This window comes from Pelodiscus sinensis, chromosome 8 (assembly GCF_052426305.1).
Source record: "Pelodiscus sinensis isolate ZL-2025 chromosome 8, ASM5242630v1, whole genome shotgun sequence".
NCBI classification, from domain to species: domain Eukaryota; kingdom Metazoa; phylum Chordata; order Testudines; family Trionychidae; genus Pelodiscus; species Pelodiscus sinensis.
Genome location: NC_143059.1, coordinates 4,092,941 through 4,106,052, shown reverse-complemented (window position 1 = coordinate 4,106,052; position 13,112 = coordinate 4,092,941).

Genomic DNA, 13,112 nt, shown 5'->3' with positions numbered 1-13,112 from the left:
GTTCTCCGACTGAAGCAACAAAAGGGAAGGAATTGGACCTTTGGCCAAATAAATAGCTCACAGTCACCCAGGGGAAAGAGCGCTGGTCCCCCAGGAATGATGAAACCCAGGGTATGTGGAAAGCACAGTATGAATCATGAGCAATTGTTGCATTGTGACTGTAATTAGATGAAGGGTTTCAGATGAAATTGCTCTTTGGGGTGACCATTGACAACAAGCCTTCAAATCAGGTTACAACCTTGCCAAGAGCTGAGTTATGGATGAGATTGTTCTCCAGGGTAACGAGTTATGGATTACAGGTGGAAGAGGCTTCTTTGGCTTAAATATTGCCTGCCATTTCCCCCTCCTTCAACAGTGAGTCCACACAACTTGGCAGGAGTTTAAATCGGCTCTGAATTTGCAAAAAGCAACACCAAAAAAAAAAAAAAGTCAAGAGAAAGGAAAATTAAAAAGGGCAACATAAAAGTCAGATCAATTTTTCAATTTTTCCAATGTTTTCCATCCCAAGATTTTACAACACGTAAGAAACTCCCCGAATGGCTTAGCTGGCTTGCTTAGTTCTTTTACCTTCAAGACATTGAATGGCTTTTTTTTCTTTTATTCTTTGTTCCATTACTTTATTCGGCTCAATAGCAATAAAAACTCTTTCCGTTGATTTACTGCTTTCCACGTGACTGCCCCAAAGCGCTTTACCATCATTAATAATTAAGCTTCACAATCACCCGCAGGGCACAGAGTTCCCCATTAACGCTTGTTCGATCATTTTTTGTGGGTAATTTACCCAATATCTGTAGCTCCTTGTGTTTTGTTTGTTTGCAAACCCTCCCTAAAGCAGCTGCAATGGCTGGGAATGTGTTCATGATTTGCATCGATGATTCAATCCGTGGATTGTTTGTATGCACAAGGACTGATTCCTGTATACATTGAGGCCTCTGGATGCAGCCAGGGTAGGAGCCAGAGGCCTTACTACAGATACAGGTTCAACCTCTCTAGTCCGGCACTCTCTGGTCTGGCAACCTCTGTAGTCCGGCATGACTAGAATTAGCCGGATGTCCACTTTTCATGGGGGAGGCCGGCCTTACCCATATGCAGAATACACAGCTGCATAGGGCATCCCAAAATTTGGGGCACTACTGGGTTTTAATGCTCACCTTCCCAGCTCCTCCCATCCCTGGCCTGCATCTCTGTTTCCATCAGAGAGGATCTAGTTAACTTAACAGTGACAAGGCCTGTCAGAGCTGTTAGCGGGACACTGAGGCTACGTCTACACTTACGGCTTCTTGTGCGAGAAATATGCAAATGAGGCTAAGTGTGGAATATCGCCGAGCCTCATTTGCATACCTAATGAGCCACCATTTTTGCAGAGGAGGCTCTTGCGCCAGAAGGAGCTGGCTACACTGCCCCTTCTTGCGCAAGAAAAACCCTCTTGCACAAAGTCGTTTCACCGATTATTTTCAGCTCCTTCTGGTGCAAGAGCCTCTTCTGCAAAAATGGCAGCTCATTAGGTATGCAAATGAGGCGTGGTGATATTCCACGCTTAGCCTCCTCTGCATATTTCTCGCTCAAGAAGCCGCGCGCGTAGACAAAGCCCGAGGGTGTGTCTAGACGACAGGGTTTTTTCGAAGAAAGCAGCCTTTTTTTAAAAAAAAACTTCACCTGCATCTAGACTGCAGCTGTGTTCTTTCAAAAGTAAATTGAAAGAGCGCAGCAGTTTTTTCGATCGCGATAAACCTCATTTTACGAGGAGTAACGCCTTTTTTCGACTGTACTTTTTTGAAAAAAGGCGCTATTGAATGCAAACTGTGCTTTTTTGAAAGAGAGCACCTAGGCTCTCTTTCAAAAAAGCGCTCGCTTTTTCAAAAACTCTGCTTGTAGTCTAGATGCTCTTTTCCGAAAGAGGCTTGTAGTCTAGACGTACCCTGAGCCTGGGAAAGAGCCATTCAAGTGGTCACAAAGGGATTTCACTGACATTTGCCAGCCCTAGGGAAATACTGTCCGTTTCTGAATTTCCTGTGTTAGTCAATGAAACCCGAGTTTAAAATTTACTTTGAAACTATTTTGTTACTGTGTTGCTGGAGATTCTAAAATCGCATCTCTCAAAACACATCTCCCCTCTTCCCCGATTGGACCGGTTTAATAGCTCTGCATAGGGCCCCATGTAAAGACAGTCCTGACCTACCTGCACACAGACGGGGCAGAAAGTTACGGTAAAACTTTCCACGCAGTTTCAGCCACGACGCCAAATCCCTCTGTAAAATGTTACTGCTGCAGCAAAGGGGACACTGGGCTGGACATATGGCTATGGGCATATGGGTATTCTGTCTTGGAGCTCGCCCATTTGCTCAGATGCTTGTGGCTAACACCCCGTGGTGCATGGGTGACCGTCCTCTGGCTGCTCTTCCAGTTGACCCTAATACTCAACTCTAGTCTAAACAAGGGTCGCTGTTTGCAACAACAACCGCTCAAGTGCCAATGCTCTGTTGCCAACGTATGGATTGCTGCTGGCAGGAACCGATGTCGTTGAAAAGGCAAGAAACTGCCACCAAATCCATTTGGACTGGGGCTGCCTGTGGTATCTTTTAATTGGGGGGGATGAAATTATCCGATTCATTAGAGGCAGAGGCTGGTGATGAGGGGGGCAGTGTACCGCATGGACAGCATTAATTAAATGGCCCCAAGCACAGACAATATCCAAGCAGGAAACAGGAGCAGCTGGAAAAGTTCTAATGCAAATATGGCGCTAATACGAGGGCTACGAGATGGCTAGGATTTCTGGTACCAGCTGATTTTTTTTGTGTGGGGAGTGGTTTGAAGAGTAATTATGAGTAATTATTATTAAAGTTGCACCCACTAAGATCTGGCCCATCCACAGACCTCCCATCCCTTGGACACCTTATGGTCTAAATAGGCGAGACCGGTAGAGGGTAGGAGAAGACACAGTAATTATCCACACCCATCACAGCTGGACTTAACGGCAAGTGAGAACAGACAGTTCCAAAGCAACTGTGGGACCCGGGAGCTGAAGGTCAGATTGATTAGCGTGGTTAGGGGCAGATGTATTAGGCAAAGAGGTTCCCAATGGGCCCTACGTCGCAGCTACGTGAGATGCCCACCCCGGATGCTGCTTGCTGTGAGTAGATTTGTGTATTGCAAACGCTCTTACAATTGGTTTTTTGGCAGTGGGGCAGCCCTAAATGTTTGGGACCCGGCCTTTGGGATCAGGGCTGGGTCCCGTCGGGGAGAAGGGATGCTAAGGTGACTTGACGCCCATTTGTGCCTTCTGATTTCTGGCCTCTGATGGGGGCCAAACTATTCCTGGTGTGATTTACTCCGCCCACGTCCTCCCAGATCCTTTCCATCCCTGAAGTCCCCCTATTCTGGGGCTAGGTGCAGCTGTCCTGAGCCCTCCAGCAGCATTCTCCTTGGTACAACGTCTAGGGACTATCGCCGGAGGAAGATGTTGTGATGAGGCTGGATCCAGGCATCCCAAACATTGTGGGTGGGACGAGCGGTACAAAGATTGTCTCCACAGTAACAAGTGGATTTTAAAGAGCACATTTTCAGCTGCAGATCGCACCGCGCTGTAAGCCAAGCAAGCATCATTTCCCCCATTTTACAGATGGGTAAACTGAGGCACGGAGCCCCGGTGATGAATCAGCAGGCCAGAGAACCAGGTCTGCTGATTTCCCTGTCCAGCATACTGCTGCCTCTGTTTACTGACCCCATTTTCTTCTCTTTCCAACATGTGCTTCTCCTAAGGCAGCAGTAGGGAAATGGTTTCACAAGGAGGCTGCAAAAGGTTAAAGCTGCAACAGCCGAGTGACATAGATTTCCATTAAAAACTAACTATTCCCACCTCCAGCCCCGCCTACCACTGGAACTCCACGCTGCATGATCTGGGAAGCGCTCATGGTGGGGGGACGGCATGCTCCGAGCAGCGCAGATGGCTGCCTGGCAGCTGGTACGGTGTGCTCTTGGAGGCCATCAGGCCCCGCCCCTTCCACCTGAGGCTCCACCCTTTCTGGAGCACAGAGCTCCCATGTTGCCTGACTCCAGCGCCCTTTAAAGATCAGGCAAACTTCTCTCGAAGGCTGTTGACGGCGAGGTCGGTTGTCAGCCTTGACAGCATCCCTTCGCAGCTGCAGAAAAAAACGATTCCCAGTACTCTCACCCTCCCCCGGCCTCAAGAACGCTCCTCGCCTCTTCTTGCCACGGCTGCAAAGCTTGACCTGTGACTTGGGCGTTCTTCCAAGGACAAGAGTGTCGCCACAGTGGGACAAAGTCATGTTCTTGGAACAAGGCTGACTCATCCCAAGAAGGAGGGTGTCGAGGCCAACTTGGCCCCAACTTCTTACAAACTTGCCTCATCTCTCAGCTGGCTGGAACGGCCTGGGATGCCATGCTTATTTTAGCCCATGCCTGCCAGGCAGAGCGTGATCCTGTGCAAAAGGGGAGCCGAAACCCGTCGAGCCAGGAACGGGCCTTCCAAGGACTGAGCATAGAGCCCGATCCTGCAGCATGGTCCTTTGCGTGCTTGACTTTAAGCACTGACGTCAGTGGGACCATTCACGCACAGAACGCGCCGACATACCTTGCTGAGTCAGGGCCCATAGGGCGGAGTGAGCTAACCCGAAACAGGACAGGTATGAGCAGATGGAAGCGACCTGTGTGGAAATTGAAGGGAGGGGCCCAGGTATCAAGAGGGCGGAGTTTGGAGAAGACCCAGGAAGTCAGTCTGGCTACTTCTACACTGGCATGATTTTCCGGAAATGCTTTTAATGGAAAAGTTTGGCTCCTGCCAATAAGAATTCATGAGGCTAATCGACTATTCAATTAACCGATATTTAACATCCCTGCTCTGTGTAATTACCCAGAACATGCCACATGAACGTAAAAACAGACCTTGCCACCGTATTGAGAGCCAAAGCTTTGCTCTGTGTGAGCACAGGGGTCCACGCCCACGGGACAGCTTGCAGCATGGGGCTTTCAGGGCTGATTCTGAGGGGTGCTGAGCACCCCTGGGTCCCATGGGCATCAGGGAGAGCTGTGGGAACTCAGCGCCTTTCACCATCGGGCCCTCCCGGTCCTGCAGGAACATGGCCTCATGAGGGAAGACAGCGAAAACAACCAGGAGTGGTTTAGTGATGATGGGTCACAGAGGGGAAAGACATTTCAGTGGCCTGGAGGTATCTACTCTCTGAGGTAGTGCTCTTCCTGACACCAGTACTTTCTTCCAGCCTTAGGAGTGGCCGTGGATTGTGTGCTGTGATCACCAATGTGCAATGGGGAAACTGAGGCTCAGAGAGGGTCAGTGACAACCCAGGAAACCCACAGCAGAGGGGCCCTAATTGAAGGGGGGGGGGTGTCGCTGCCATGGCACAGTGAGTGCACTGCAGAGACTGGGCTGCCGTCGTGCCTGGGAGCAACACAAGAGAACCTCCCCTGCATTTTCCGGAGGAGGCACTATTCCTCGGTTCCCACCCTACACTGCTGTGTAGCCGCTGTTCCACAGTGGCAGTGCCTCACCCCAGAGCAGACTGCATGGCCGGGATGGGCCGGCGATCCCTGCCATTAAGCTGTTTTTAGCTGAACAACGCGGCGGGCAAGTCTTTATTGCCAACGATTATTATAATTATAGCATCCTCTGTTTCACGTGTTATCAGGGTAGCCATGTAAGTGGGACATTTCCCTTGGGTTAACCTACTCGTGTGGGTGCTTTTTAATCAGGACTGCTTAGGAAAAATTTGTTTTTTTTTTAAATCTTAGCATGGGGAAAATAGCAGCTCCTGGCAGAGGGAAACATCCTGCTGCCCGAGTTGGTCCATGGCTAGCCAAGGTGCTTAGACAACATTCTCTTTAAAGCCACGGGACAAATTTATATCCATTCCCCCTTCTGCACCTGTTCGTAGGCCTGGTGCTACCTGATTTGGATTGATTTTGGTGGAATTCCACCAGGGTAAAATTGGTAACTCCAGTCCATCCATCCTATTATGTCCAAGAGAAAAAGTCCTGCCCCCCCATCCCCCAACAATATAAATCCAGTTATAAACACTGTCATGTTTCCACCATAAAAATGACAATCCACCCCCATTATCTCTATTTGCTAGGTACTTCAGCAGCAAGCACCTAACTACTGATGTTTATTGACACTACGAAGACATCTGAAATGCTAATTCAACAAAGCGCTTCAACACGTACCCAACTTTCCACGCTGATGTCAGTGGGACCGTTCACGCCTGGAACATGCCGGCATCCCTTGCTGAATCCTGGCCCACATGACGGAGTGAGCTAACCTGATACAGGATGGGTAAGAATCGTTGGAGCAACCGGTGCGGAACTAGAAGGGAGGAGCCCAGGTGGCGAGAGGGCGGAGTTTGGCGAAGGTCCAGGAAGTCAGTCTGTGTGCACATGGCTGGAATGTTAGCTGCGGGTGCAGCTAGCTCCTCCGTAAGTAGATCTCTTAATAAAGATCCAGGCTAGTTTTTAAAACGTGGTGTCTGTGTTATTACCCAGGAAACAACAGCCATAATCTAAGTAGCACCAGCATACCAATAACGTTGGAATTGCAAAGAGCATCGAGAGATTTGGGGCTAATGAGTCTGAACTGGGCACAGACCTTTTGCTGATGTAAATCAAGGGACTTCCATTGAAACCAGCTGGCCCTGGGACAGTAAGATGAATCAGTGACCCAAGCAAGAGTCTGGTCTCATTTAGTCCAGTGTCGCACCAGTACACTGTGATTCACACTGGTGGAAAAGAGGGCAAAATATGGCCCAGTACAAGCAGAAATAGGCACTACGGCTGTGTCTACACTGGCAAGTTATTCCGGAAAATCAGCCGCTTTTCCGGAAAAACTTGCCAGCTGTCTATACTGGCCGCTTGAAATTCCGGAAAAGCACTGACGATCTCATGTAAAATCATCAGTGCTTTTCCGGAAAAACTATGCTGCTCCCGTTCGGGCAAAAGTCTTTTTCCGGAAAACAGTTCCGGAAAAGGGCCAGTGTAGACAGCACAGTACTGTTTTCCACAAAAAGTCCCCGATCGCGAAAATGACGATCGGGGCTTTTTTGCGGAAAAGCGCGTCTAGATTGGCCACAGACGCTTTTCCGCAAAAAGTGTTTTTCCGGAAAAGCGTCCTGCCAATCTAGACGCACTTTTCCGAAAATGCTTTTAATGGAAAACTTTTCCGTTAAAAGCATTTCCGGAAAATCATGCCAGTGTAGACGTAGCCTATCTGTTTTTAATTAAAAGACACAGACGGTTACTGCTATTCAACAGTACAGGTTGAACCTCTTTAATTCGGTATCCTTGGCACCTGACTGGTTCCAAACCAGAGAATTTGCCGGACCACATGAAGTCAATATCGTCTAGCAGCATTGCCAACACGTCCACTGCTTGCTGGGCTGTTAGAAGACATGGAGGGGTAAATTAGAGCTAAATCACAGCACACTGAGAGCCAGGACTGGGGGGCTGTAAACAAACTTTATGGGACTGCGGGAACCCTGGCCCTACTCATGAAAAGTGGACATCCGGCTCACTCAAATCATGCCGGATGTTTTCAGACCAGAGAGTTCTGGACTAGAGAGGTTCAACCTGTACTTTTAAAATATTCTTTGTGTGGATCTCGATAGTGCATGTAAAGCCGGCTCTGCCTTTCCCAGTTAGGTAAAGAAGGTCTCATAGTTAACAGTACAGGAATAATAACACTGGAAATAGGTCCAGGCAGCAGTACGGGAACGCATCCTTTGGGGACCAAAGGGTTCATTACCTGCCACGAAGCAGGCGACCTAACTCCACCGAAGTTAATTACAAAATCAAACGGCGCCCCGAGAAGTGCACCGGGGCTAATTGTGTCACTGCACAGCCTCATTAATGTCACCTTGTACTGTCATTGTCATCCTCGTGTCTAGGCAGAATTCGAGATCGTCCCCTCTGTGGGCCAGAGACTGTGGTTTTTAGTTGGAGGTGCAGGCAGGGCCGACAGGCACCGATCAGCAGATAAGGGAGAGGCCAGTTGGTTCAAGTAGCTAACGCACTAGCTTAGGGCCCCTCTGCTGTGGGTTTCCTGGGTTGTCACGGACCCTCTCTGAGCCTCAGTTTCCCCATTGCACATTGGTGATCACAGCACACAATCCATGGCCACTCCTAAGGCTGGAAGAAAGTATTGGGGTCAGAGAGTAGATACCTCCAGGCCTCTAAAATGACTTTCCTCTCTGACCCATCATCACTGACCACTCCTGGTTGTTTTCACTGTCTTCCCTCATGAGGCCCATGTTCCTGGGGGACCGGGCAGCTTGCAGGGATGCATGAGGGGGTGACAGGAAGTGTCTGCAGCCCACGTTTTACGCGGGGCCCTAGACTTGGCTCCCACAGACACCCTCACTCTTAAAAATGCCGTAGCTCAGTGGCTGATGGTTAGAGCGCAGTGCAAGAGAGGGAAGACACAGGAGCTAGGGCCCCGCTCCAATGTCATTGTACATGACTTATCCACAGTGGAACGGCTTCCGCCGGCGCGACGGGGGATGGCCCACCTCCGCCCAGGGCAAGCTGGGAGCGGCCTCCTCCATCTCAGCCCGCCACAAGATGGTCGCAACCAAGACGCTCTCCCCGGAGAGGGTAGCTTTGTTCCCTGCGCCTGCGTCACTAGACTTTGGGGGGGGGGTGCCGGCTGCACCGTAGCAGCGCTGCGATTGGACGCGGAGGGAGCGCACGGCCCTCATGGTCTCACGGGCCACACACAGAAGCCCGGTGAGCTGCATGAGGCCCGCAGGCCACAGGTTACCCTCCTCCAGCCCACATGGTATCTCCCATAGCCCATTGGCCAGGGCTCTCACCTGAGAGTGGTCCCACCCTATATATATTCCATAGCCCTGTCCTCAGCCCTTTCTCCCCCTCATGCCGAGAACCAGGGGGTCTCCCGCATCCCAGGCTAGCCCCCCCGCCGCAGGGCTACCCGTCTCCTCTGGCCACACGGTATGTCTGAGGTTGTCTCCAGTGCTCGGGCCGGGAAGCGGGCTCTGAGCACACCCGCTGGATCTGGCCCTATGGGCCAGTGAGGAGGAATTGCTCAGGGCTGAGGAAACCGGCTGCTCAGAAACATGGCGCTCAGGGGGGTTAGGCAACGTCAAGGTTCGGCAGCGCCGGCGTGGGGGTTGGGTGGCTCCCTGGGGGGCCGGATTCAGGTTAACAGAGTGGCCATTAGGCACCTAAGTCCTATGGTGCAGTGAGCCCCGGGTGTGTCCGATGCCCGTCTCCATCCACTCAAACAATCCTAGTCAGATCTCCAGTCGGAGCAATTCCACGTGCTCCACTGACCCAGCAGCCAAAGGAGCCAGGTCAGCCCGGTGGGCGTCTAAGCGCCTCTTGGCCTTTCGCTGGCCTGTTTCCGTGGCTCCCCATTCAACTCACCCACTTCTGGGCCTCCCTTCCTTAGGCATCAGATGCTTCCCACGCATTGTAGTGTATCGAGCCCACACTGGGCCTGCAGGGGTTCACCTGCCTGAGGAGGCCCCGCCCCACAGCTCCACTGGGCATGCTCCAGCGGGAGGCCGGCTATAAAGGCCTGCTCACTCAGGGCTGACAGCCACAGGGGGAGGGAGTGTCGCTGGAGCTCCAAGGGTGGAAGCACCCACGGACCAAGCCACGGCAGCCAGGCCGAGAGGGACTGCAGGGAAAGCCCCGGCGCGAAGAGACCATGAAGACCACCTACAGGTTATGGGTAGGAAGTAGCCCAGGGCGGGAAATTGTTCCCCAGGAGCTCGGTGTGTTGCAGTGGAATTCCCCGCTGAGCTAGCAGTGGACTGCACCACTTCAGACAGGATCCCGGACGGGGACCCAGTGGAGGGGGAAGGCTGGGTCCCCCTATCCTTCCTCACCTACCTACCTCACGTAGGGAGCTTTGTCTATTGTAGTGATTCTGTGGCTGCTAGGTCATACTACCCGGATCGCAGGGGGAATTGTATTGACTCTGTGGCCACTAGGCCGTACTACCCAGACTGCAGGGGGAATTGTATTGACTCTGTGGCCACTAGGCCGTGCTACCCGGATCGCAGGGGGAATTGTATTGACTCTGTGGCCACTAGGCCGTGCTACCCAGACTGCAGGGGGAATTGTATTGACTATGTGGCCACTAGGCCGTGCTACCTGGACCGCAGGGGGAATTGTATTGACTCTGTGGCCACTAGGCCGTGCTACCCGGACCGCAGGGGGAATTGTATTGACTCTGTGGCCACTAGGCCGTGCTACCCGGACCGCAGGGGGAATTGTATTGACTCTGTGGCCTCTAGGCCGTGCTACCTGGACCGCAGGGGGAATTGTATTGACTCTGTGGCTGCTAGGCCATACTACTCTGACCGCAGGGGAATTGTATCAACTTGTTTGCTGCTAGGCCATATTATACCAACCCCAGGGGGAAGTGCGTAGACTCTATAGCTGGTAGGCTGTACTACCCTGACTCTAGGGGGAGGTGCATAGACTCTTTGGCCAGTAGGCCTCATTGCCCTTTACTGGACTCTGGCTGTTAGGCCATACAACCCTGTGAGAGAGTTCGAGGGGACGCAGAGGGCCCATCGCCCCCCTCACAGGGGAAAGGGCAAAACGCCCCTCGACAGGCCACCTGGGGGGCAGGTTAAGCATTGCAACGCTGTACAAAGAACAGAAGCCAGTCATGCGGGTTCTCAGTGCCGTAGCTGGCCATGCATCCCAGAATGTTATTCACGGGGTCCCTGGTGCCGCCTCAGTCAAACAGGGCAAACTGCAGAGGAGACAAACACAGAAAACCAGACAGTTTCACCTAGTGTGCTTGTGCCTCAGTTTCCCCACATGTAAAATGGAGATCATAACTGCCCACGTTGAAAACCAAGCTAATATCTATGGATGAAAATGGGTCCATGCAGAGTGAATATTATTATTCTCTACTATCATTTTTAGCTTGAAGGTTTATTTATAAGTAGTGGTAGCAATAGTGGTGATATTTCTTTGGCTGCCAAAACGAACGTTCCTCACCTTTCTATTCTTAGTGTGAAATGGGGATTTGTCACAAGGCTGTTTTGAGGTAACCAGGCCCGTGTGAATTTCCATTCCCTATTAGCAAGAATAGACTATTGAGAGCTGCACAACCATAGCCGGCCCAGCTGATGGCAGATTCATAGCAACCCCGTGGATTCATTTGTTTCCAAGTCTAAAAAGCTAATAAGAACCCCACGTAATCTCCTGGATACAGCAGAGTCTCTTACAGGATCTTAAATCGACATCTTACACGTAACTAATCCTAAATGTAACCAAATGCGCCTCTGGTTTTTTGCAACGATTATCATGACTTATGTTTGTCATAAGTAAATGAATGTTTACTTAAGATAGCAATAATCAAAAAGCAAATTCCGTCTTATTGTATTAAAGGGAATGCTGATTAACTACAATGCACAAACCCATGCCGTTTGCTTAAAATCCAGGGACACGAATGCATTCAGATCCCCTCCTTTACCCAGAAGCATTTATCAGTGTCCCAATTTCTTTGTGATCCTGTGTTCAATGAAAGCAAATGTTTGCCATTGCAAAGACACAAACATACAGTCCAAGCTGGAAAGGGGCTGCTGCGCTCTTCCTGTCACATCATTATGGTCTAAGGAACACGGCATTGATTGGATTCAAGCTTTTTCGCTAAATGGAGGACTTGGTTCCCTCCTATTTATTGCTGGGAGACGGCCAAACGGAAACAAAACCGAAACAAGCCGGTTTTTAAGTCTAAAATATCTTAATTCCGTGTTATTCGGTCACATTGTAGCTAGATCTGTAATCATAACAGTACCCTGTTTCCTGTTCTGGCTCCGCTTGTGAGTTACACAGTTGAGAAGGTTAGATAGGGCCACGATAAGGTGGGTGCATAATTGGCTGAATAACCGTAGTCAGAGAGTTGTTGTTAACGGTTCTAAATCCTGCTGGAAAGGGATAACAAGTGGAGTTCCTCAAGGGTCTGTTTTGGGACCCGTACTGTTCAATATCTTCATCAATGATGTGGATATTGGGATAGAGAGTACGCTTATTAAGTTTGCAGATGATACCAAACTGGGTGGGGTTGCAACTTCTTTGGAGGATAGGGACATAATTCAAAATGACCTTAGCAAGTTAGAGAAATGGTCAGAGGTAAACAGGATGAAGTTTAATAAAGAGAAATGCAAAGTGCTCCACTTAGGAAGGAACAATCAGTTCCATACATACAAGATGGGAAGCGACTGTCTAGGAAGGAGCATGGCGGAAAGGGATCTAGGGGTCATAGTGGACCACAAGTTGAATATGAGTCAACAGTGTGATGCTGTTGCAAAAAAAGCAAATATGATTCTAGGTTGTATCAACAGGTGTGTTGTAAGCAAAACTCGTGAAGTCATTCTGCCGCTCTACTCTGCACTAGTTAGGCCTCAGCTGGAGTACTGTGTCCAGTTCTGGGCGCCACATTTCAAGAAAGATGTGGAGAAATTGGAAAGGGTACAGAGAAGAGCGACAAGAATGATTAAAGGTTTAGAGAACATGACCTATGAAGCCAGGCTTCATGAACTGGGCTTGTTTAGTTTGGAAAAAAGAAGATTAAGGGGGGACAGGATAGCGGTTTTCAAATATCTAAAAGGGTGTCACAAGGAGGAAGGCGAAAATTTGTTCCTCTTGGTTTCTGAGGACAGGACAAGGAGTAATGGGCTTAAAGTGCAGCAGGGGAGGTTTAGATTGGACATTAGGAAAAAATTCCTAACTGTCAGGGTGGTCAAATATTGGAATAAATTGCCAAGGGAGGTGGTGGAATCTCTCTCTCTGGAGATATTTAAGAACAGGTTAGATAGACATCTGTCAGGGATGGTGTAGACAGAGCTTGGTCCTGCCTTGAGGGCAGGGGGCTGGACTCAATGACCTCTCGAGGTCCCTTCCAGTCCTATTATTCTATGATTCTATGAATTGTGGCCTGCCAGGGGCCTGATCCTGGAATCACCAAGGGCCCAATCCTGAGTCAGTGGACCTACTCTCAGTGCATGGAGTTAGGCACATGCAAGATCCAGACCTTACTTCTGGACATGGTGCTTATAGTGGCAAAGTACCTGCCTCCAGATTCTGCTCATGTTGGGTTGCTT